General features: G+C 40.9%; 1 long non-coding RNA gene across 1 annotated transcript; it reads right to left on the reverse strand.

Moving 5' to 3' along the window:
* Positions 1-2,412: 2,412 nt before the first annotated feature.
* LOC110927967 lies at positions 2,413-24,178 on the reverse strand. Its single transcript, XR_002586038.1, has 3 exons — positions 24,110-24,178; positions 3,159-3,224; positions 2,413-2,525 (listed from the first exon to the last, which is right to left on the reverse strand). It is a non-coding gene; the product is annotated as an uncharacterized LOC110927967 (long non-coding RNA).
* Positions 24,179-27,826: the final 3,648 nt, after the last annotated feature.

Below are 27,826 nucleotides of genomic sequence, written 5' to 3' on the forward strand. Positions count from 1 at the left end.
GAAAGTCAATCAAGTCGCAAGTAGTCAATAACGTCCTATCACGGTTATCACGTATAATCAGATTCGAACCAAGTAGTGCACAAATGTTCAACACGTATGGCAGACACGTTTAATCAGTAGCAGTTCATAGGTAACAGTTAATCACATGTTCAAAGTCCAAACAGTTGGGCTCGTGATAACAGGCCCAAATAACTCATCAACAGTAGCACAGAAGTTCATAAGTCCGGCCCACTAACTAAGGCCCAAAGTGTGGTCTCGAGTCGCAACCGGACTCGCAAGCATGGTCTCGAGTCATGCTGTGTGTTGATCATGGATGGTTGCGAGTCGCAACCGGTGTCGCAACCGTAGTCTCGGTTCATCATGCTAAGGTCTCGAGTCGCAACGGGACTCGTAACCTGTGGTTTCGGCTTGTCCTGCTATGGTTGCGAGTCGCAACCGCGTGGTCTCGAGTCATCACGCTGTGGTTGCGAGTCGCAACTGCGTGATTGCGAGTCGGTAGCAGTCGTTTTCAAGTTCACGTGTTGATGCAGATGTAGTCAGATTAGTGGTACAATATAATCAGGCCCAAATCCGGAAATAACCAATAGCATTCCACTAACAGTTTTCCTAATCAGGTTATTGGTCAAAGATGGATCAAAATCACAAGGGTTTTCAATCTTCAACTATCATTCAAAGTGTTCTTCACATATTCAAACATGTGTTCATCAAGTTCATAACATATTAATCACTTATTCAACCAACACTATGAACAACAATCAAAATACAATTTACTATCATGCATCCTATATGACAAACATGTTCATTAGCCGATTTGTTTAGTATAAACACCCAACTTTTCGGATCCAAATCCAAGTGCAACCAATATCATCATTCACCTTTTAACATACAATGAACCCATTTTTACATTAAGCATTTATGCATAGTTCCACACATAACAAGAACATTCATGAACCGATTTCTTTTCAAAACATCATGCATAACTAAGTTAACTACCATATTATCACATAATCTCATCATACAAACATAACATGAACATACTAACACTAAGCATTCAACCATAATCTTTAAAAACACTAACCGGTTAATGGGTTTCGAGGGTGTGTGTAAAGCTTCCAACCGGGTGTGTGTGTGTGAGCCGATCCAAGTCCAAAGATCCAAGAATGATGAAGTGTTTGTGTTCTTAGGTTTAGAGAGAGAAGTAGGAGGGTGTGTGTGTGTTCTAATGTTCAACAAATGGTAAAAACTAACTAAGGTGGTGTATATATAGTCAAGTTCCAAGTGTGCACCCTTAGTGGGTTTCGAGTGGGGGTTCACGGCCCAAAGGCCCAACCGGCCACTAGGTTCTCGGCCCAAGTCCACTCGAGACCTCATGGTCTCGAGTCGGGTTCTTTGTTCTCGGGTTGGGTTCTCGGTTCACATAAAACACGTACACATAAATATACAAATGCACACATAACAAAGCACTTATCACATAAAAAGGTTCACGTTATCATTTTAACTAGTCACATAACGTACAAGCAAGTTACAACGAAAGGTTCTAGATTTCGAGTTGTCACAGCCCATTCCCTCCTTTCTTGAAATTGTTATGGTTACCCGGACGGAATCCTTGGGTAATCTTTTGGGCTACTTCCTTCCTTCTATTTTCTTCTCTTGTCTGTACTAGTTCGTCAGTCATAGTATTGGCTAAATCCACCGCATCATCAATCGTGCGAGGTTTCGCAGCCTTGAAGATATTACGGATTTCAGCAATCAATCCCCAAATATAACGAGAAATAAGTACCGGCTCTGGCGAAGCCAGGGTTGGTACTACTCGAGCATACTCGAAGAATGTCGAAGTATACCTTCGACAATCTACATCCACCATCCGGTGGGTTAAAAACTTATTTGTCATTTATTCCTTTTCATATTCGGGACAGAATTTTCTTTCTATAAAGCTCTTAAATTCTTCCCAGTTCATAGCATACGCCATCCTTCTTCCTTTTGCTTGTAACACCGTATTCCACCATTCTAGCGCCCCTTCTTTGAAAAGGTTTGACGCGTACATGACCTGATCATCCTGAGCACATTTACTTATGGCAATTACTGCCTCGGTTTTCTCTAACCAACGCAGTGCCGCAGTCGCTCCTTCATTGCCTGCAAACTCAGTGGGTTTACAAGCAAGAAATTCTTTGTAAGTGCAACCAGGCGTTGCAGCTTTCATTTTCTTAGGGGGGGGAGCTTGTCGTGGTTCATTCTCATGATTAGTATGATTATTTGTAACACTCTAATTTATATCATACTAATTCTTACCAAATAGCTAAGAATGTTCATGATTAGTTTAAAACAAAACATTAATATTAATCCTAACTTAGTACGTACTAGTTTATCAACCTTCCAAAAGAAAATAATAGGATACATAAGTATTCCTTCTATTACAAGGTTTCACTAATGGTTAACTACGACAAAAGTTGCGGAACAAATTGTTGAATGTGTTCGGTTCATGAGCCTTGAATTGATCATCATTCGCATGCTTGACATACTTGAAGCTGGAAAATTTAACAAATATTAGTGTGAGAATCCTTAGAAACTACGCATAATCGAAAGTATACTTAAACGGATTCAATCTGTGAAAAATATACAAGTTTAACAAAATTTGGCTGGGCTCCACCGTAACTTACGGTGGTCACCGTAAGTTACGGTGGCCACTGGGCAACTATGGCCTGCCGTAAATCAGTAAAGAACCACCGTAACAAATCACCCTCTACCGTAAGTTACGGTAGCTACCGTAACTTACGGTAGCTTCTGCATATTTTCCTGTTTTGCTGTTTTGACCCGTTTATTCCAGTTTTTGCACTTTTAAGATATCAAAGCACAATACGGGACATTCCTTTGCAACAAGTGTGACCCGTTTTGGGTTCCTTGTTTCAATACTCACGCTCCCATTACCGGTTTGCGTGTTTAACACAAATTCTCCCATTACCCAACACCGGGTTTATGGTCTACGGATAAGGTACTCCCGTTACCCGGTTTGTACCCACCCTTGGTAATCCGTTTGGGTTGCCATCATGAAGTCCCTCATTCAAGCAACCAAACCATTACAACCTTATATTATTTCATAACTAGCAAACATTAACGATGAAGACTAAATTAACAATATTGTCGAAGCGTTAACCACGTACCTCAAAGCTTCCCTTTTAAGCGAGTGTCCGCACCGGCTTGACTTCCCGACGCCTCACTCGTGTTGCCTAAAATACACAAGCCAAATATCATTAGAACCTTTTGGCTCATGACTTAAGCTTGTTAACTTAGCCAAACACCACAATTTGTGTCTATCAACCTCTTTTAGGCATTTTATCAAGCATCTTGTGTGCATACTTTACAATTAGTCATGTTATTCTTGTCATTGAAGTTTTGTAACCACAAAACCCCTAATTAACAAGTAGAATGTTTACTATATCATTTTTACATTCAATTTCTGATTGTAACTTGTTTAAAACATCATCATTCACATAATTCATACACAATTTTGGGGCTTTTCATTCTAGGTGAAAACCCACTTCAATACATGACACAAAACAAATTTTAACACAAAATTTATCCATTAATTCTCCTGATTTCAATTTAGTTTATGATCCTATACTGTAATCACATGTCCTAGAATCATAACTTTACTCAATCATTCAAATATCTCTACTAATCAAACTATACCCAAAAATCAAACATCACCAAAACTGAAATTGTAACTTACCTATTGTTAGACAAGTGTTGGTGATCAAGATTTTTGATTCATGCAGTGGTTACATGCCCAATTCGCCCTTCAATTGATCAAATTAGATGATATAAGGGTTTGGGTGTTATTCCTTTCTCCTGGTCGTCCCCCTTCACGCACACACTGATTTTGTGTGTGTGTTTGGTGTATTGTTCACTAATATTACTTTAGTTTTAGATTTTGACAAGTTTGGTCCCCTCAATTTCACATAAACTATATCTAGGGCATTTTAATCATACTTGTCCTATTGTGTTAAGATACCAATTAACTAGGTTATCTTTTCCTAGTCTTTTATCTTAACTTATTACTGACATTTAGTTTAAAATATAACATTAATATTTTTGGGGTGTTACAAGTCCACCCTCCTTAAAGAGGGTTTCGTCCCCGAAACCTGTTTAGGTATAAGACAAAAATTTATACACGTACCGAAAAGCGTAGGGTAGAGTCGTCTCATTTCCTCTTCAGACTCCCAAGTGGTGTCTGATCCCTTTCGGTGTTCCCATTTGACCCTTACTTGATTAATCATCTTGTTTCTAAAGCTTTTCACCTTACGATCTAAAATCGCAATTGGTCTCACCGCGTAGTTGAGACTATTATCCACCTCGATGTCGTCATAGTGGATATACGCGGTTTCGTCAGCTAGACATTTCCGGAGATGTGATACATGGAACGTGCTATGTATCCCACTCAACTCCGCAGGCAGTTCGAGACGGTATGCCACCCTATCGACCTGCTCGATGATTCTGAAAGGCCCAATAACCTTGGGCTTAACTTTCCCCTTTTTTCTAAACCGGATTATTCCTTTCCATGGTGATACCTTTAGCATCAACTTATCACCAACTTGAAACTCTATTAGTCTTCTTCGTTTGTCTGCATACGCCTTTTGTCGATCTTGAGCCGCTTTCAGGTGAGCTCGGACTATGTCAATCTTTTTATTCGTGAGTCCGACTATATCCTTATGTGCAAGTTCACGCGGACCAACCTCGCCCCAACATACCGGAGTTCGGCACTTCCTACCGTATAGCATCTCATACGGAGCCATACCGATGCTTGCGTGGTAACTGTTATTATATGAAAATTCAACCAACGGCAGGTGAACATCCCAACTACACCCGAAGTCTATTATGCACGCCCGTAACATATCTTCCAATGTTTGTATTGTTCTTTCACTTTGACCATCCGTTTGAGGATGGTATGCGGTGCTAATGAACAATTTAGTTCCCATTTGCTTTTGGAAATCGCACCAAAAACTTGAAGTGAATCGGGTATCCCTATCGGACACGATGGATACCGGCACTCCGTGGCGTGCTATTATCTCATTAGTGTACACTTCCGACATCTTTTCTGACGTATAGGTTTCCCGGATAGGGATGAAATGGGCACTTTTGGTTAGTCTATCCACAATTACCCAAATGGCATCAAAACCACGGCTGGTTCTGGGCAGTTTGGTTAGCAGGTCCATTGTAATTTGTTCCCACTTCCAAACTGGAATGTCTAATGGTTGCAACTTACCGTATGGTTTTTGATGCTCCGCTTTGACTTGTAAACAAGTCTAACACTTCTCTACATATTTAACCACGTCCCTTTTCATCCCCGGCCACCAATAGTTTTGCTTCAAATCTCTATACATCTTAGTCGCTCCGGGATGGATCGAATAGCGAGACTTATGAGCCTCGTCAAGCAGGAGACTCTTAACACCACATGTATTTGGGACCCAAATCCTATCATTCCGGTATTTCATCCCATTACTTCCTTCCGTAAGGTCTTTTACCATCCCTTTTATACATTCTTTCTTCCAATTTTCTTCCCTTACCGCTTCGGTTTGGGCTTCTCGGATTCGCTCAAGCAAGCCTGAAGTTACTACCAACTGCATAGACCGTACTCGAATTGGAGCGCATTCATCCTTTCGGCTAAGGGCATCCGCCACCACATTAGCCTTTCCGGGGTGGTAGTGGATCTCGCAGTCGTAGTCTTTCACCACTTCTAACCAACGTCTCTGCCTCATGTTTAACTCCTTCTGATCGAAGAAGTACTTCAAACTCTTATGGTCAGTGAAAATAGTACTTTTCACACCATACAAGTAATGCCTCCAGATTTTCAAGGCAAAGACCACGGCTGCCAACTCAAGATCATGAGTCGGATACTTTGTTTCATGTGGCTTAAGTTGCCTAGAGGCATATGCGATCACCCTTCCCCTTTGCATTAGCACGCACCCAAGGCCTAGGTGTGACGCATCCGAATACACTACCATATCCTCCGTACCATCCGGTAAAGTCAACACCGGTGCACAGGTTAACTTTTTTTTTAATGTCTGAAATGCCTTTTCTTGATCGCTTCCCCAGACGAACTTCTCATTCTTGCGGGTCAATTTGGTTAACGGCGCTGCGATTTTGGAGAAATCCTGAATGAATCTCCGATAGTAACCTGCCAACCCCAAGAAACTTCTAATTTCGGATGGATTCTTTGGAGGGCTCCATTTTGACACCGCTTCTGTGACACCCCAGGAAAACCAGTAAACGGCATAACTTACCTAGCTTCCTCAGTAACCGCATGCTAAATTTCGGGACGAAATTTCTTTTAAGTTGGGGATAATGTGACAACTCGAATTTCCAAGATTTCTATTTCGCATTTATTGCACGTTCATTTATTATTTAGTTGTTTACTTGCATAATTGATTGCTATGGAAATTGTATACGTTTTGATGCAATGAATCGTATTGTGTGATTGGACATGGTCGTTTTGTTAATTGTGTAAGACTTGGTAAATATATGAACTTGGTGGTGAAACTATGAAATTGTTATGAGATGGTGCACTATTGTAAAACATAATACTAAAGGGTGTAAAGAGTTATTAGTGAAATCTAAATCATACTTAACCCTAATCTCATTTCCTAATCATTCACTAATCATCACAAGAATCAAAACACGTACTTCACCTCCTCTAATCCTCTCTACAACCATCTTCTCATCATTCTTGGATTTTCAAGTCTCCTGCAACAAGTTTAATCTTCCAATCCATTTAGAATCAATCCAAGGTAAATGGTTATTGATTGTTTGATTGTTTTCAATCCTTGATTATGTGGTTCTTGTAAACCCTAGTTCTTCACATGCTAAATTCTGTAATGTTCTGTGTTTATTGGCTCTGACCATTGAGATATGAATAGGGTTGTTGCTGTATAATTATTTTCTTGATGATTAGGTTGCATGAGGTTAGAACTGTAATGATCTATTCGATTACTGCACTATGACGCCGCGAATTAGGGTTTTCTGGTCGAGCAAACGAAAGAAAACGTAACTGTTTCAATGATTTGCATGATTAACTGTTGATTGATTTTGATAGCTTGTAAGTCCGACCTTGTTTGATGATTTTATGTCTGAGTATTTAAAGTTGTATGCTATCCGAGTTTCTATATGTTTAAGGAGGTCCGATCTTTATATATATGCATAAGTCCGAGCTTTGTGTCATGAATGTCCGAGTTCTTTATCACATATATGATGTCCGATCTTAAAGGGGGTTTAGTGGTCCGAAGTTTATATGTATAGAGGGATGTCCGAGTTTTTTTTAATAAGGAGGATCCAGTCCGACTTTTAGTGTATAGATGGGTGGTCCGAGTTTTGACACCCACGTGTTGTCCGAGTTTTATGCTCTACACATGTCCGAGTTTTTAAGCTTAGAACCCCACCCCCATGGTCCGAATTTGTGAAGGGATTCCTCACTTGTCCGACTTTTAATCCCTTTGCCCCTCTTGTCCGAATTTTTAACCCCCACATTCTATATCCGACCTTTAATGGCACATAAGGGTCCGAATTTCATGTTAGGGACTCTTGTCCGACTTTTGAACAGGGGAAACCCCCCACACACACTTGTCTGAGTTTTGTAAAGGGCAAGGCCCTGTCTGATGTTGTGTAATGATCAATTTGAAACATCGAGCTGCATGTTATATAATGTTAATTCTGTTAAGCTGTGTATGACACGTTGTTAAGTACCTGACTTCGTTAAACATGTGAAGTTATTAACACTGCTAAATGTATAAAATATGTTAACAGTGGCCACTAGATTAATATCCACGTAAGATTAGACCGTGAAATCAGGGACGCTACGCATGAATTATGTGAATAGGATTGACTGCTTACATGATGTATGATTCTATGTAAATGATTGTATGATATTGAATGCAACTGTATGATCCTGCATGTGTGACCATTCTATGTGGTATCATCATGTACACAATAAGCACACAACACACAGTTACTTGATTATCAATGATTTGCAAACCCTAATTTGATGCAAACACTTACGTCGTATCATGTGCAATAAATCCTAGGTCGTGTGTGACGGACTTAGACAGTTATTAAACCCTAGAAGCAATAACATACCGAGCAAACCCAGGTGAGTTCACACAGCCAAGGCATGGGGTTCCCAGGGTGGGAATCGGATTGATTTATTTATTTGTACTTCTCTAGATAATGGAACGTAGTGATATGATCCTCGGGTGAGGAAGGTGATTGGTTAAGATACTGCTAGACTAGTGATGCTTATAGAACTGATCTTCGCACACACGCCAGGGTTGGTTGCGATAATATGACTGATCTTCGCACACATGCCAGGGTTGGCTGCGATAATATGACTAATCTTCGCACACATGCCTAGGAAGGCTGCGAACTATACACTAAAACTTCGCACAGGTGCCGGGTGGCCGCGATACGAACATACCTAGTCTAGAATACTTGAGAACTTTCCCTAATCTTCGCATACATGCCTAGAGGGTTGCGATACGAACTATTACGATACATGACTTAATGAACGAACACAAGGCTTACCATTCTATTACAATTACTAAACTATAAACTGTGAACTCGCTCAACTAGTTGTTGATCCTCTGTTACATGCCTTGCAGGTCGTTAGATACATGGTGCTTGCACAGGGAGGAGCTGGTCGTTGTGGGCTTGGATCGTGATTGTTTGTTGAACACTTTATGACATTACATACTTCTTTATATTGGGTTTTACTTATACGCTTCCGCTAAACAGTGATAACTTACTTATGTTTTGGAAACACCTTTCATATGGATTTGGTTTGGTTTAATTGCTATTACTTTAACTATATACATTGTTCTATATGATTGGTGGCTTGATCCTGGTCAGTCACGCTCCCAAGCGGTGATACTCCGCAGGTGGATTTTGGGGGTGTGACAGATTGGTATCAGAGCCATTGGTTATAGAGAACTAGGTTTTAATATGGGAAAACGTTTTATTAAAACCAGACTATAACCAGAACAGTGCTCTCAACGATCCACAACGACGCTTCGCTCCACGTGCAAGATTCGACATCCTAGGTAATATGGTTTATGTTTATTACCTGCTTGCTAGAAATGCGTAGAACTTTGCTCGTAGTACGCTTAGATACACATGACACTATTGCCTGAGAACACCTACGTGCTTACACTTTTCTGTCATCGCACTACTCGCGAACCATTCTCACTTATGCTACTCTTACTATGAATATCATGTCTGGACGAATTAACATGACTCAAGCCCAGTTGACGACTCTCATTAACGAACAAGTTGCTACGGCACTTGCAGCCGCACAAGCAGGAGGTATATCCTGTAGTCATAGCTCACACTAGGGTCTTTAGATCCTACACTCCTAAACAACTCTCGTGTTTAAACTTTGTCCTATTCGTACACAATAGGTCAACCCGCACAGCAACCTGTCTGCACATTCAAGAACTTCATGGACTGTCGTCCAAGCACATTCAGTGGCACGGAAGGAGCAGTGGGACTACTCCATTGGTTTGAGAAGCTCGAATCGGTATTCGAGATGTGTGAATGCCCTGAGGCTCGCAGGGTCAAGCACGCCACTGGCACGTTGGAAGGAATCGCGCTAACCTGGTGGAACGCGCAAGTACAGATCCTAGGGTTGGCAGCTGCTAACGCCACACCCTGGAACGATTTTAAGGAACTTATCAAAAGGGAATACTGCACGCGTGATGACATCCACAAGTTGGAAGATGAGTTTTACCATCTGAAAATGACGGGGTCAGAAATCGAAGCATATACGAAGCGGTCGAACGAATTAGCCATCTTGTGTCCAACTATGGTGGACCCTCCAGTGAAGCGCATTGAGTTGTATCGCAAGGGACTTGCGCCAGAGATCTAGAGCCATGTGACATCGGCTAACCTTAACAACATCCAAGACATCCAGCGTCTTGCTCATCGCCTCACAGATCAGGCAGTGGAACAGAACAAGCTGCCCAAACGCGTCAGTGCCACCACTACTGCTGTCACTACCTCTGCTACTCCCAGTGACAACAAAAGAAAATGTGATGGGGATTCCAGCAGGGGATCAGTTTCTGTTCAGTCACAAGCACAGCAGCGCAAGACAAGCGACTACCAGAATCCGAGTCAGCAATCATCAGGCAGTCAGGGACAGGGTGGATATCGGGGATTTCATCCACTATGTAATAAGTGTAACAGACACCACAGTGGACGGTGTCACAAAGAACGTTGTCAGAGATGTCTCAAGTTAGGGCATGAAGCTAAAGATTGTAGGAGTGCGAGACCCGCGAATCAGAACCAGCAACCACAACTACCAGCTCCACAGAACCCACAGCAGCAGCAGCAGCCACAGCGTGGAAACCGGGGGTGTTTCCAGTGTAGGGCTGTAGGTCATTACAAACGCGATTGCCCTCAATTGAACCAGAACCAGAATCGCAATAACAACAATCACCAGGGCAATGGTAACAACGGTGGGAACAACAACAACAATGGCAACGAAGCAAGGGGACGTGCATTCGTGTTGGGACGAGGAGACGCAATGAACGATCCCGATGTGGTTATGGGTAAGTTTCTCCTCGACGACATCTATGTTACTGTTTTATTTGATTCGGGTGCTGTGGTTGGCATCATCTCTTTCTTGAAGGCTCAGAAATGTTTGCGAAAGGGTCACACTGCCATTTTGGCACTTGTCACTGATGCATCAACAAAGGAAAAGAAATTGGAGGATATTCCAGTTGTACGCTATTACCCTCAGGTGTTTCCTGAAGATTTACCTGGACTACCGCCTCATCGCCAAGTCGAATTTCAGATCGAGCTCACTCCAGGGGCAGCACCCATAGCTCGAGCACCGTGTCGTTTAGCTCCAACTGAACTGGAAGAACTGTCAAAGCAGCTACAAGAGCTCTTGGAAAAGGGCTTTATTCGTCCAAGCTCTTCACCTTGGGGAGTTCCAGTGTTATTTGTGAAGAAGAAGGACGGTACCTTCAGGATGTGCATTGATTACCGGGAACTTAACAAGGTAACGGTGGAGAACCGTTACCCTCTTCCGCGCATAGACGACTTATTCGACCAGTTGCAAGGGTCGTGCTACTACTCCAAGATAGACTTAAGGTCAGGTTACCATCAGCTGAGAGTCCGAGAGGAGGACGTCTCCAAGACAGCATTCAGAACTCGCTACGGCCACTACGAGTTTCTTGTCATGCCATTCGGGTTAACGAACGCGCCTGCCGTATTTATGGACCTCATGAACAGGGTGTGCAAGCCCTACCTAGACAAATTTATGATAATGTTTATTGACGACATCCTGATCTACTCCAAGAGTTAGGAAGAACACGAGCACCACTTACGACTTATTTTGGAACTTCTTCTAAAGGAACAACTGTACGCCAAGTTTTCAAAATGCGACTTCTGGCTTCGTGAAGTCCACTTCTTAGGCCACGTGGTAAACAAGGATGGGATCCATGTCGATCCATCCAAGGTAGATTCGATCAGGAACTGGCCTGCACCACGTACACCAACGGAAATACGCCAATTTTTGGGTTTGGCGGGTTATTACAGACGGTTCATCAAGGATTTCTCAAAAATTGCCCAGCCGCTTACACTACTGACACAGAAGGGTGTCACCTACCGTTGGGGAAATACTCAGGAAACTGCTTTTCAGCACTTAAAGGATAGACTTTGCAGTGCACCTATCCTCTCATTGCCAGAGGGCACCGACGATTTTGTGGTCTACTGTGATGCATCCATCCAGGGTCTTGGATGTGTGTTAATGCAGCGCGACAGGGACATTGCTTACGCTTCGCGCCAACTTAAGGTTCACGAACGGAACTACACGACGCACGACTTAGAGCTGGGAGCTGTTGTTTTCGCGCTTAAGATATGGCGACATTACCTGTACGGTACCAAGTGCACTATTTACACCGATCACAGGAGTCTCGAGCATATTCTTAAGCAAAAGGAATTGAACATGCGTCAACGACGATGGGTCGAGTTACTTAACGATTACGAATGCACCATCAAGTACCATCCAGGCAAAGCCAATGTTGTGGCTGACGCTCTCAGTCGGAAAGACACTCTACCTAGGCGCGTACGAGCTTTGCAGCTCACTATTCAGTCCAGTCTTCCTACACAGATACGAACTGCTCAGATGGAAGCACTGAACCCCGAAAACGTCAAAGCTGAAGCCTTACGCGGCTCAAGGCAACGATTAGAACAAAAGGAAGACGGTGCCTACTATGTGACAGGACGTATTTGGGTCCCACTATACGGAGGTTTACGAGAACTTGTGATGGACGAAGCTCATAAGTCTCGCTACTCGGTACATCCAGGGTCGGATAAAATGTACCACGACATCAGAACTACATACTGGTGGCCTAGCATGAAAGCCCACATCGCTACTTACGTCGGCAAGTGTTTGACATGTGCAAAAGTTAAAGTGGAGTATCAGAAACCAGCGGGCCTACTTCAACAACCCAAGATACCGCAGTGGAAATGGGAAGAAATTTCCATGGATTTCGTAACTGGCCTGCCCAGATCCCAGCGTGGGAATGATACTATATGGGTGATCGTGGATCGACTCACCAAGTCTGCGCACTTCCTGGCTATAAAGGAAACGGATAAGTTCTCCACTCTCGCAGACGTCTATCTTAAAGAAGTTGTCTCGAGGCACGGGGTGCCCACCTCCATCATTTCGGATCAGGATGCACGATTCACGTCAGAACTATGGCAAGCGATGCACAAAGCTTTTGGCTCACGGTTAGACATGAGCACAACGTATCACCCTCAGACAGATGGGCAGTCTGAGCGAACGATCCAGACTCTTGAAGACATGCTTCGGGCATGTGTTATTGATTTCGGCAACGGCTGGGAAAAGCATCTCCCTTTGGTGGAGTTTTCGTATAATAACAGTTATCACACCAGCATACAAGCCGCTCCATTCGAGGCATTGTACGGACGTAAATGCCGGTCACCTCTCTGTTGGGCAGAGGTGGGGGATAGTCAGATCACGGGTCCAGAGATTGTAGTGGACGCCACAGAAAAGATTGCACAAATACGACAACGCATGGCGGCAGCACGCGACCGTCAGAAAGCATACGCGGATAAGCGTAGGAAACCGTTGGAATTTCAGGTCGGGGACCGGGTTTTACTAAAAGTCTCACCCTGGAAGGGTGCGGTTCGTTTTGGCAAAAGAGGCAAACTAAATCCGCGGTATGTCGGACCGTTCGAGATCAATGAGAAAATAGGTAAAGTGGCCTACAAACTAAACCTACCAGCTGAACTCGGTGCAGTTCACAATGTATTTCATGTGTCGAATCTGAAGAAGTGTCTGTCAGATGAGACCCTCATAGTTCCTTTTAAGGAACTCACTATCAACGAGCGGTTGCAGTTCGTCGAGGAGCCAGTTGAAATCACGGACCGGGATGTTAAGGTCCTCAAAAACTGTTGATGCAGATTTTGTGTCCGATGCTTGTCGAATAGATTAGTTATTATTTTACGCTGAATTTGTAATAGTTAGTGAAACGGTCAAACGAATGTGTATTGACCCGCTCGTTTGAGGTGGTCAAACGAGAGGGTTATATGTTTGACCGCGTGTGTTTGCTAGACAAATTATGGTTGTATAATGTTTTGTGTCGAAGGATAAGGCATCGAAGGATTGTGTATATCCTTCGATAAGCTCGAAAGATATCCATCGATAGATGAAGATGGACCTCGAAGGATATGTCATCCTTCGAGGTATATGTGTATCTTTCGATAGCTGGATGATCGACGGATGATCTATCGATCGGTCAGCTTGATCCTTCGACCATACAACCTGTGTTGGGTATAAATACCAACACTTTGTCATTTGCAAAGTAAGAGAGTTAGTGGAGGTTTGAGACCTCACCGGGAGAGATCACCACTTGGTCTCTCCCCGGATGTGTACTCCTTTGGTATTAGTTCGGTTATCATGTAATCGGGCCGACTTGTAATGTTTTACTACCGGATTAATACAAAGTTGTTTGTTTATCATCTCTAATCTCTTCCCGTCTTGAACATAATCATGAAAATCACGGTTTCGATCCCGAAACCCGGACCTACAATTGGTATCAGAGCCATGGTGCCCGATTTAGTAAATCTAACCGTTTACTAAGTCACATGTGCTCTAGATTTGTGATTTTTGTGCTTTTTGTTCAAGATGTAAAAATGGTGAAAATCAAGAAAAACTCAGATCTGGACCCGAATATTCAGATCTGTGCTGAAACGAGTGTTGGGTTTTATGTTTTTCACCTAAATATTCAAGTTATCATCATCAAAAATTATATACAAAGTGTTTTCATCAAATCTGCAGATTTACACAGCCTCCTGTGTTCTTGATGTTCTTATCATCTTCATATTTCGAAAGATCAAACAAATTTTCGAAGGATCATTTGTTTTTCGAAGGGTCAGACCAACAACTTCGAAAGATCAACTTTAACCCCAACAACTTTGAAAGATCATCTTTACCCACAACAACTTCGATAGACCAGACAGATTTCGAAAGATCAACTTTCCCCCAAATGTCTTCGAAGGGTCATCCTTCCTTTTTTGAAGGATCTTCTGTTTCTCGAAGGGTCATTTTTATGTTTCGAAGGATCAAGATATTCTGTGGGAATCTTCAACAACATCGAAAGATCAACTACTTCGAAAGATATATAGGTAGATTTCGAAAGATAATCAACAACTTCGAAATATCAGATGTTTCGAAGGATCCAGAGAAAAGAGATGTCGGCTGTTTGGAGTTGATCGGAGTCTGAATCTTCGATGAAGATGACACTGATGCTTGTATGTGGTATCGAAGAAGGAAGATGAAGGTTCTGGATGCGTTTGTTATTCATAAAAAAATGAAGTTGGTGGCTGTTTTGGAGGTGGGTATTCCAGGTATATCGAAGAAGAAGAAGACTTGAAAGTCTGATGTTTGGCTGATGTTTTTGACTACTGTACAAGGAAGATGTAGACACAAGGCAGGTGATATTAGCGGCTGGGAAAAAGAAATTAGTAGGGTTTTGGATTTTTGAGGTGTGTATCGCAGGAGAAAGAAAGGAGAGAGAAAGAAGAGTCAGGAAGATGATGTTGTCGGCTGAAAGGAAAAGTTCAGCTAGGTTTGAAATGGTGTTTCTTGGGCCCACGATATAATAATGGATATGCAGAATTATTGTGAACATGGGTATTTTTTTTGGGCTTTGAATTGGAAAATAATCATGTGTGAGCATTATTATTAGGCCCACCTGGAGCAAAGATGATGAATTATTTGCACATGAATGTTGGAATATTCTGGGAGCCCACCTACATAACGATCTTTTTCTTATTTGGGGCATTTGATTTTTATTCAGACATTTAATTGTTAATTGATACTGGGCTCTAAAAGTGAGAGGTATGGATTTAAGTTGGATTGGGCTGTGATTGGTGTAGCATAAATTTCTGGGCCATGCACATGGTGTCGATGTGGGCTTCTAGTGATCGGGAATGTTTGCCATCCTAAATTTTCTTTGCATCAAGATGAGACTTATCTAGGGCCGCACATAACGATGAGATGAAACATGGAGTCGGGCACCCGTTTCTCTTCGTGATTTGCAAAATGTGGTCGGGTGTTCGCGGAGTTTAGTTGAATCGTGCTTCTAAATGTCAACGCCAAATCCTTACGGGTTCGGGAGCGCGAGGGGTGATGCGGCATGATGAAAACAAGAGATGATGAAAACTTGATTTTTTTTTTTTGAAAAATGTGGGGTAGTCACGGTTACCGATGCAAATGGCAAAAATGGTGACGCGACTATTATGGGCCAAAAACAACACGGTATGTTCACTTCCGCACGTCAATATTTATGATTGTTACCGGTTATTCGGAAATGTTCGAAAGCATTTTGTTTATTGTCATATTCTCGCATTTGAAAACGAACGTATGAACCTAGAACGTCAATACCGGTCCTAACGAGTTCACAAATTCTTTGGGGGGATACAAGTCGGATCCTACGGGGTACCAGGGGACGCTCTTATTCAACTAGAATATGCAAAGAAGAAAGTCGTTTTCGTGAATTTTCGGAACCGAGAACATTCAATGAAGATTGATGACAGTTCCGCTCAGTGGAGGGAATTGGTGAACATTTGAAGATAAATTCTACTCAGTGGAGAGAATTTGTTATGTGAAAGTGACAACAGTTCCTTTGAAGTGGAAAGAATCTGTTAAGGTTTAGAGATTTTACCAAAGAAATGGGGGGATAAAAATTTTCATATGTTGAATTTCTTCGGTAAATTTCTAAACGCAATCACATGTGGTAGAGTTTGTGTTTTTCTGGTGATACAAACGGTTCTGCGTGGAATGTTTTGCACAGACACATATTTGAGGATTTTAATTAATTCTCCAGCCAGCGTGAAGAGTTTTGCACGGAAACATACAGGTATCTAAAGTCGACAGTAGTTTCAAAGCGTTGTTTACTGAAGACCTGGGGGAATCTTTATGAAAGTTGATAGTTCAAGGCTGAAGACCTGCAGGATTCGGTTTTGGGTTTGATGTTTCTTTGGGATTTTACAGGGATCTGGGGGTAACTCAATTCATTGAGTTTGCAAACGATGTACTTGGTCAAGCTGACTTCCTGAGTACTGATGCTGAAGATCCGTAGTGCATTACGTGGTCAACTTCACAAAGGCGAGACAATGAGATCTGGATGTAGTTCAACTAAGCGTGCTGTTTGGTTGAGCTTGCAAGGGATACACTTGGTCTAGCTGACTTTCCTGAGTGTTGATGCTGAAGATTAAAGTGCATTACTTGGTCGATTCCACAAAGACGGTTTACAGAAGACAGTTCACCAGAAATCTCTATCAATGTAGTATGCTTGAAGATCAAGACTTGATGCAGTTTTTAAAGAATGGAACCCTTATCAAATGCCGGTTGGAGTATTGGAAGATCAGCGGAAGATCGGTCAATTGAGCCTTTTGAGGAAATTGCACAACACTCAACACGGATACGCGTACCTTGAGGGGGAAATTTGTTGATGCAGATTTTGTGTCCGATGCTTGTCGAATAGATTAGTTATTATTTTACGCTGAATTTGTAATAGTTAGTGAAACGGTCAAACGAATGTGTATTGACCCGCTCGTTTGAAGTGGTCAAACGAGAGGGTTATATGTTTGACCGCGTGTGTTTGCTAGACAAATTATGGTTGTATAATGTTTTGTGTCGAAGGATAAGGCATTGAAGGATTGTGTATATCCTTCGATAAGCTCGAAAGATATCCATCGATAGATGAAGATGGACCTCGAAGGATATGTCATCCTTCGAGGTATATGTGTATCTTTCGATAGCTGGATGATCGACGGATGATCTATCGATCGGTCAGCTTGATCCTTCGACCATACAACCTGTGTTGGGTATAAATACCAACACTTTGTCATTTGCAAAGTAAGAGAGTTAGTGGAGGTTTGAGACCTCACCGGGAGAGATCACCACTTGGTCTCTCCCCGGATGTGTACTCCTTTGGTATTAGTTCGGTTATCATGTAATCGGGCCGACTTGTAATGTTTTACTACCGGATTAATACAAAGTTGTTTGTTTATCATCTCTAATCTCTTCCCGTCTTGAACATAATCATGAAAATCACGGTTTCGATCCTGAAACACGGACCTACAAAAACAAGAGAATCCCTCTTGTTCGAGTTCGTTGGAACTCCAAACGTGGCCCAGAGTACACCTGGGAACGCGAAGACCAGATGACAGAAAAGTACCCCCAGCTATTCGGAACCAATGCAACCACTACTGAGACTGAAGCTACTACTACAGAATTTCGGGACGAAATTCCAAATCAACGGGGGGATGATGTGACACCCCAGGAAAACCAGTAAACGACATAACTTACCTAGCTTCCTCAGTAACCGCATGCTAAATTTCGGGACGAAATTTCTTTTAAGTTGGGGATAATGTGACAACTCGAATTTCCAAGATTTCTATTTCGCATTTATTGCACGTTCATTTATTATTTAGTTGTTTACTTGCACAATTGATTGCTATGGAAATTGTATACGTTTTGATGCAATGAATCGTATTGTGTGATTGGACATGGTCGTTTTGTTAATTGTGTAAGACTTGGTAAATATATGAACTTGGTGGTGAAACTATGAAATTGTTATGAGATGGTGCACTATTGTAAAACATAATACTAAAGGGTGTAAAGAGTTATTAGTGAAATCTAAATCATACTTAACCCTAATCTCATTTCCTAATCATTCACTAATCATCACAAGAATCAAAACACGTACTTCACCTCCTCTAATCCTCTCTACAACCATCTTCTCATCATTCTTGGATTTTCAAGTCTCCTGCAACAAGTTTAATCTTCCAATCCATTTAGAATCAATCCAAGGTAAATGGTTATTGATTGTTTGATTGTTTTCAATCCTTGATTATGTGGTTCTTGTAAACCCTAGTTCTTCACATGCTAAATTCTGTAATGTTCTGTGTTTATTGGCTCTGACCATTGAGATATGAATAGGGTTGTTGCTGTATAATTATTTTCTTGATGATTAGGTTGCATGAGGTTAGAACTGTAATGATCTATTCGATTACTGCACTATGACGCCGCGAATTAGGGTTTTCTGGTCGAGCAAACGAAAGAAAACGTAACTGTTTTAATGATTTGCATGATTAACTGTTGATTGATTTTGATAGCTTGTAAGTCCGACCTTGTTTGATGATTTTATGCCCGAGTATTTAAAGTTGTATGCTATCCGAGTTTCTATATGTTTAAGGAGGTCTGATCTTTATATATATGCATAAGTCCGAGCTTTGTGTCATGAATGTCCGAGTTCTTTATCACATATATGATGTCCGATCTTAAAGGGGGTTTAGTGGTCCGAAGTTTATATGTATAGAGGGATGTCCGAGTTTTTTTTAATAAGGAGGATCCAGTCCGACTTTTAGTGTATAGATGGGTGGTCCGAGTTTTGACACCCACGTGTTGTCCGAGTTTTATGCTCTACACATGTCCGAGTTTTTAAGCTTAGAACCCCACCCCCATGGTCCGAATTTGTGAAGGGATTCCTCACTTGTCCGACTTTTAACCCCTTTGCCCCTCTTGTCTGAATTTTTAACCCCCACATTCTATATCCGACCTTTAATGGCACATAAGGGTCCGAATTTCATGTTAGGGACTCTTGTCCGACTTTTGAACAGGGGAACCCCCCACACACACTTGTCTGAGTTTTGCAAAGGGCAAGGCCCTGTCTGATGTTGTGTAATGATCAATTTGAAACAACGAGCTGCATGTTATATAATGTTAATTCTGTTAAGCTGTGTATGACACGTTGTTAAGTCTCTGAATTCGTTAAACATGTGAAGTTATTAACACTGCTAAATGTATAAAATATGTTAACAGTGGCCACTAGATTAATATCCACGTAAGATTAGACCGTGAAATCAGGGACGCTACGCATGAATTATGTGAATAGGATTGACTGCTTACATGATGTATGATTCTATGTAAATGATTGTATGATATTGAATGCAACTGTATGATCCTGCATGTGTGACCATTCTATGTGGTATCATCATGTACACAATAAGCACACAACACACAGTTACTTGATTATCAATGATTTGCAAACCCTAATTTGATGCAAACACTTACGTCGTATCATGTGCAATAAATCCTAGGTCGTGTGTGACGGACTTAGACAGTTATTAAACCCTAGAAGCAATAACATACCGAGCAAACCTAGGTGAGTTCACACAGCCAAGGCATGGGGTTCCCAAGGTGGGAATGGGATTGATTTATTTATTTGTACTTCTCTAGATAATGGAACGTAGTGATATGATCCTCGGGTGAGGAAGGTGATTGGTTAAGATACTGCTAGACTAGTGATGCTTATAGAACTGATCTTCGCACACACGCCAGGGTTGGCTGCGATAATATGACTGATCTTCGCACACATGCCAGGGTTGGCTGCGATAATATGACTAATCTTCGCACACATGCCTAGGAAGGCTGCGAACTATACACTAAAACTTCGCACAGGTGCTGGGTGGCCGCGATACGAACATACCTAGTCTAGAATACTTGAGAACTTTCCCTAATCTTCGCATACATGCCTAGAGGGCTGCGATACGAACTATTACGATACATGACTTAATGAACGAATACAAGGCTTACCATACTATTACAATTACTAAACTATAAACTGTGAACTCGCTCAACTAGTTGCTGATCCTCTGTTACATGCCTTGCAGGTCGTTAGATACATGGAGCTTGCATAGGGAGGAGCTGGTCGTTGTGGGCTTGGATCGTGATTGTTTGTTGAACACTTTATGACATTACATACTTCTTTATATTGGGTTTTACTTATACGCTTCCGCTAAACAGTGATAACTTACTTATGTTTTGGAAACACCTTTCATATGGATTTGGTTTGGTTTAATTGCTATTACTTTAACTATATACATTGTTCTATATGATTGGTGGCTTGATCCTGGTCAGTCACGCTCCCAAGCGGTGATACTCCGCATGTGGATTTTGGGGGTGTGACAGCTTCCACCTTCGACGGATCCACCAATATTCCCTCGGCACTTATGACGTGCCCTAGGAATTGCACCTCTCGTAACCAGAAGGCGCATTTTGAGAATTTAGCATATAATCTTTCCCGCCTTAATACTTCCAATACTTCTCGTAAATGGTTAGCATGCTCCGCCTCGTTTCTTGAATAAACGAGGATGTCGTCTATAAAAACGATCACCGATTTATCGAGCATCGGCTTGCAAACCCGGTTCATGAGGTCCATGAAAGCCGCGGGCGCATTCGTTAATCCGAAAGACATCACGAGAAATTCGAAATGTCCATATCGTGTTCGGAATGCCGTTTTTGGTACATCATTTTCCTTTACCCTTAATTGGTGGTAACCCGATCTCAAATCGATTTTTGAAAACCAGCTAGCGCCTTGTAATTGATCGAATAAGTCGTCGATTCTCGGTAGTGGGTATCGATTCTTTACCGTGAGTTTGTTTAACTCCCGGTAATCGATACACATCCGCATGCTCCCGTCCTTCTTCTTTACAAATAGCACGGGAGCTCCCCAAGGAGACACGCTAGGCCGGATGAATCCCTTTTCAAGTAAATCTTGTAACTGAGACATTAATTCTTGCAGTTCCGACGGTGCCAATCTATAAGGTGTCTTAGCAACTGGTTTAGCACCCGGAGTCAGTTCAATCCCGAACTCTATTTCGCGCTCTGGTGGCATTCCCGGAAGATCCTCGAGAAAGACATCTTCGAATTCACGCACCACAGGTACGTCTTCAATCCTTGGCGTTTCTTTTTCAACGTCACGTACATAAGTTAAATATGCCTTACACCCATGTAGTATAAACTTGCGGGCTTCTACCATCGAGCATATCATGGGATTACAAGCCTTCTCCCCATAGATGATGACACGCCTTCCGCTCGGAGACGTTAGGTGTATCTCCTTATGTAAGCATATCACCTTAGCATGGTAGTGGGATAGCCAATCCATTCCGACGACCACTTGAAATTCACCCATGGACATGGGTATTAAATCAATGGAGTATTCCTCGCCATCAATATTCAATTTGCATTCCCGACATACATCACAAACAAGAAAACTTTTGTTATTACCTACTTCTACTTCCATTGGCATAGGTAATTTCGTTAATGTAAACAAGGGGTTTTGAATAAATCTATGTGAAACAAAAGACTTATTCGCACCTGTATCAAATAAAGCACGTGCAAGGATCGAATTTACTGTAAATATACCTGTAACCACGTCGGGTTCCATTTTTGCTTCAGCAGCAGTGATTTGGAACGACCTTGCCTTAGCTTTTGGGGTTTCATCCCTAGAGCCGGCACTCTCTTTCTTTCCCACCAATTCCGGACATTCTGACTTTTTATGACCCGGTTGGTAACATTTATAGCACACCGTTACTTTGTCTGGGCAATTTGCAACCCCATGCCCTATCTTGCCACATGCCACACAAGGTTTGTTCTTGAAGTAGCATTCACCCTTATGAATGCGTCCACATGTTTTGCAACTCGGAGAACCTCCTTTTGCACTTCCTTTCTTCGAAGATTCAGCTACCTTTGGCTTCTTTGCGGGACTCGGGTTTTCATCCAAGGCCCTTCTCTCACCTCTTTCAACTTGCCTTTTTAGTTCAATCTCGCGTTCCCGCGCCGCATTGATTACATCGGTGAGGCTTTCATAATGTGAGGGGGTCATGAACTCCCTATATTCAGCCCTAAGCATGGTGTGATAGTAATAGATTTTCTGTTCTTCAGTTTTGACCAAGTCATCACAAAACTTGAGCTTATCCATGAACATCCCCGTAATTTTATCAACGGTTTCACCCTTTTGCCTCAATTGCATGAATTCCTCCTTTATCTTATTTATCACTGCCTTGGGGCTATGATGTTTGAGGAATGGTGTTTTGAAATCTTCCCAAGTCATTGCCCTTATTGCTTCAACACCCCTTTCGTTTCTGAGGTTGTCCCACCAATCCTTGGCTTGGCCTCTAAGTTGGCCAGTTCCATAAGCCACGAAATCACTTTCATCACAATGCGTTCGTTCGAAAACACCCTCAATATCGCTTATCCACCTTTGACAAGCAATTGGATCTACCTCTCCATTGAAAATCGGGGGTTTACACGCCATAAACTTGTTGTAAGAACAACCTTTCTTTTCTTTAGCCTTGCCTCTATCACTGGTAAGGTCTTCTCTTAATTCACCAATCCTTTCCTCCATAGTCGAAAGTAAGGTGTTTTGCATTCTTTCCACAAATCTTGGTAGGCTAACTTCAATGGCCCTTCCGACCTCCTCGGCAATCTTCTCTTTCAATTCATCGGTAGTGAGGGATAGAACATTGTCACTAGCACCTCCCGACATCTTCTTACTGAAATGTTAAAATGATTCGATAAATAATCTTGTTCAATCACTCTCATGCCTTTACATGAGACTTCGTACTCCTTATTCGGCCAAGTATATAACTTTGCCTTATCATTTATACTAAGTGTACTTCCCGGGTTCGAGTATATCACTATACTCCTCCCATACACAATAAATCGTTACCCTTTTTAATCTTTTTAAATTTAATTTGCTTTAAATAAATTCTTACCGGATGTTGATCAAGCCTTGAACCGAACACAATTCTCCTTAACCTTAGCTCTGAATACCAACTTGTAACACTCTAATTTATATCATACTAATTCTTACCAAATAGCTAAGAATGTTCATGATTAGTTTAAAACAAAACATTAATATTAATCCTAACTTAGTACGTACTAGTTTATCAACCTTCCAAAAGACAATAATAGGATACATAAGTATTCCTTCTATTACAAGGTTTCACTAATGGTTAACTACGACAAAAGTTGCGGAACAAATTGTTGAATGTGTTCGGTTCATGAGCCTTGAATTGATCATCATTCGCATGCTTGACATACTTGAAGCTGGAAAATTTAACAAATATTAGTGTGAGAATCCTTAGAAACTACGCATAATCGAAAGTATACTTAAACGGATTCAATCTGTGAAAAATATACAAGTTTAACAAAATTTGGCTGGGCTCCACCGTAACTTACGGTGGTCACCGTAAGTTACGGTGGCCACTGGGCAACTATGGCCTGCCGTAAATCAGTAAAGAACCACCGTAACAAATCACCCTCTACCGTAAGTTACGGTAGCTACCGTAACTTACGGTAGCTTCTGCATATTTTCCTGTTTTGCTGTTTTGACCCGTTTATTCCAGTTTTTGCACTTTTAAGATATCAAAGCACAATACGGGACATTCCTTTGCAACAAGTGTGACCCGTTTTGGGTTCCTTGTTTCAATACTCACGCTCCCATTACCGGTTTGCGTGTTTAACACAAATTCTCCCATTACCCAACACCGGGTTTATGGTCTACGGATAAGGTACTCCCGTTACCCGGTTTGTACCCACCCTTGGTAATCCGTTTGGGTTGCCATCATGAAGTCCCTCATTCAAGCAACCAAACCATTACAACCTTATATTATTTCATAACTAGCAAACATTAACGATGAAGACTAAATTAACAATATTGTCGAAGCGTTAACCAGGTACCTCAAAGCTTCCCTTTTAAGCGAGTGTCCGCACCGGCTTGACTTCCCGACGCCTCACTCGTGTTGCCTAAAATACACAAGCCAATTATCATTAGAACCTTTCGGCTCATGACTTAAGCTTGTTAACTTAGCCAAACACCACAATTTGTGTCTATCAACCTCTTTTAGGCATTTTATCAAGCATCTTGTGTGCATACTTTACAATTAGTCATGTTATTCTTGTCATTGAAGTTTTGTAACCACAAAACCCCTAATTAACAAGTAGAATGTTTACTATATCATTTTTACATTCAATTTCTGATTGTAACTTGTTTAAAACATCATCATTCACATAATTCATACACAATTTTGGGGCTTTTCATTCTAGGTGAAAACCCACTTCAATACATGACACAAAACAAATTTTAACACAAAATTTATCCATCAATTCTCCTGATTTCAATTTAGTTTATGATCCTATACTGTAATCACATGTCCTAGAATCATAACTTTACTCAATCATTCAAATATCTCTACTAATCAAACTATACCCAAAAATCAAACATCACCAAAACTGAAATTGTAACTTACCTATTGTTAGACAAGTGTTGGTGATCAAGATTTTTGATTCATGCAGTGGTTACATGCCCAATTCGCCCTTCAATTGATCAAATTAGATGATATAAGGGTTTGGGTGTTATTCCTTTCTCCTGGTCGTCCCCCTTCACGCACACACTGATTTTGTGTGTGTGTTTGGTGTATTGTTCACTAATATTACTTTAGTTTCAGATTTTGACAAGTTTGGTCCCCTCAATTTCACATAAACTATATCTAGGGCATTTTAATCATACTTGTCCTATTGTGTTAAGATACCAATTAACTAGGTTATCTTTTCCTAGTCTTTTATCTTAACTTATTACTGACATTTAGTTTAAAATATAACATTAATATTTTTGGGGTGTTACATTATTGCCTCCGTTTACGCTATTACTGAAGTTATCTTCAGAAATACGTTTGCTAGGAACGATTTGTTGTGGTTCTATTGGATTTTTAACAGCAGCAACGATTGCTGGAATAGCGTTGGCTATCCCTTGAGCAACTATTGCTGTGATAGCGTTGGCTATCCCTTGAGCAACGATATTTTCTATATCCTGCCTAGTCATATATTGATCCCCCGGTTGTTGCTCAGATTGATTAACCTCATTAACTGGTTCATTATTAGTATTTTCCATCTGATAACATATTTATTAGTATCAATAAATAACAATTATACATAAAATAATCATATAAATTTCACAATACACATATAGCCAACTTATTGATTTCTTGATTTCCATTTATATTTAATAGTATGCATCAATACACACCATTATCTTACAAAGTTTTATTTTAGGTTATTTTACAGACTGATTTTTACTATTATTATTACACAACCACAGTTCCATAAATCCCCTATCCTTTGTCAGATGATATTCTAGTAATGGCGTTCCCTCTCATCGTATTTCCAGGTGATCTGTCCCCCAATCTCTTTGATCCTATTCCCAGTATCCATTAGTTCTTTGCCAAAGTGGCGGAGTTCAGCCATATTCTCGTTACTCATTGGTGGATTTGGTAAAGGTTCTGGATTGAATTGAGGAAAAAGCTTATAGGGATTGTTTTGGAACTGTATTTCATTAGTTAACCATTCGTCTATTTGCGAGTGGATTGAAGGATTTGGAATAGCTGGTTCTAAGTTCATTGGTAGTTGTGTTTCAAGAAAGGGAATAAAAACATTTTCATTAACAGGCTTAATAGTATTATAGCTTGTCAATATAAAATCTAGCTCTTCCTGAGATGGTAACCCTTCAATTTGCCTAGAACTTTCCCCAATTTCCATTTTCTTAGGCTTGGGTTTCTCGAGAGGTAAAGCTTTGAATTCTATTGGTTCTTCTATGTCTGATATATACCTATTGAAATATCTGGAAACCTCTATTCTTACTGGATAGAGATTTAAATTCTGAAGGGCGTCAGACAAGTCACTCATGCTGTTTAGCAAAATACACACAATTACTAAATTAAAATTCATAACAAAATTTTGCAGAAAAACTTTCAAATATTATTTCATACTGGGTAACTACCAAAACAACGGAATTTTAAAACACACTAGGTTTTATTTGTAAATTTATTTATTTACTGAATAAGGTTTCTAGACGGTAGATAATAAAGGTGCTAAAACTTGGGTCAAATTATTTAAGGATTTGCATTAATCGCTACATTGGCTAACATATAAAGATCTACCCATACTGTACACAATTAGTCAGATAATAAAACACATAATCATAGAATAGCCATTAATAAAAATTAAGTATTTTCTAAATACTTAATTGGCTTAAATTAGTGGCTTGATCAGTGGCTCTGATACCACCTTTTTCTGTCACGGCCCCCGACCCGGTTTGACCCGTTTCAGGAGCCGCGGGACAGAAATCCCGTGGTATTTAATTTAGGCGACAGCGGAAGTCTTTTAAAACAGGATCTTTCAATATTTAAAACTGCCCGTTTACATAATTTAGGGATAAAACCCCGGTAATTTACAATCATTTGATTTCACTGGGAAATATTTTATTTTACAAAACATGTTTCTTTATTTTATCATAAGCCACTTTCTTAAGCTTGTAGTGCTTCACGGCACTTTTCCTGGATTATAACAGATCACCTGAAACATGTTTGAAAAAGGTTTTGTCAGCGGGAAATACTGAGTGAGTTCATTCAGGTTTTATAAAATGACCTTTAGTTATAAAATACAGCATAAGAGCGATTACAATGGTTTATATCTTATTTTTATCTGGCGCCGTGTCACAATGGTGACGATTGTCATACCACTATTAGGTCAATGAACCCAAATAGTGATGATTATCCCTAGTAGGTCAATGAACCTAACTAGGAGAAAATTAGTAATGTGCACAATACCCCACTAGCCAGTGATTCAAGATATCCACGACTTAGTCCCTGTAATTATAACTTTTGAAAATAATTTGGAGTATTGTAAAACAGTTGATAAAAAGAGAATGACTCACATTGCAGATTTAACGAGCAGTGTATAAGCCTACTGATTTAGCCTTGTTTAACCTAATTTTAATAACAATGCACACAAACTGGGTTAGTAACTAATACAGCAATTATGACAATTCACGAGATTAAACCCTCACAACGATTAACAAAGTGCAATACTTAACAATTCAGCGGATTCACAACGAATGACAGAGTATAGCCCGAGTTCGGACAGCACTCAAACATTCAAGTCGAAATTACGACGAATGACAAAGTATAAACTCAATTTGAGCAGCACTTAATCATACGTTGGATAGTTACAATCGATCGGACGTTGAATCGTAATAGCGATCGAGTTATTACCCTGTTTTGCGGCAGCACTTCATGAATTTGTGTGTGTTGTGGACTGTTTCTATGATATCTCAGTGTGTATAACGAATTTCTTCGTCGTTTTAGTGCCAGAAATCAAGTCCCAATGTCTGCTATTTATACACCAATTTTGACATGCTTACGGACCGTAAGACTTTTTTTCCTTACGGTCCGTAAAGGACACCTGATCACTATAGGGTAGCCACGTGTGGGACTAGGCCTGCTGAGTTGACAGTTTCTTCAAATTTGAATTCAACAACAAGTTATTTAGATAATCGTCCACTAGGGTTTACCCCCTGAGTTTTAGGGGCCCTGATCCTGATTCTGATGGTTCTGAAAATGT

The sequence above is a fragment of the Helianthus annuus genome, chromosome 16 (genome assembly GCF_002127325.2).
Source record: "Helianthus annuus cultivar XRQ/B chromosome 16, HanXRQr2.0-SUNRISE, whole genome shotgun sequence".
Taxonomy (NCBI): Eukaryota; Viridiplantae; Streptophyta; class Magnoliopsida; order Asterales; family Asteraceae; genus Helianthus; species Helianthus annuus.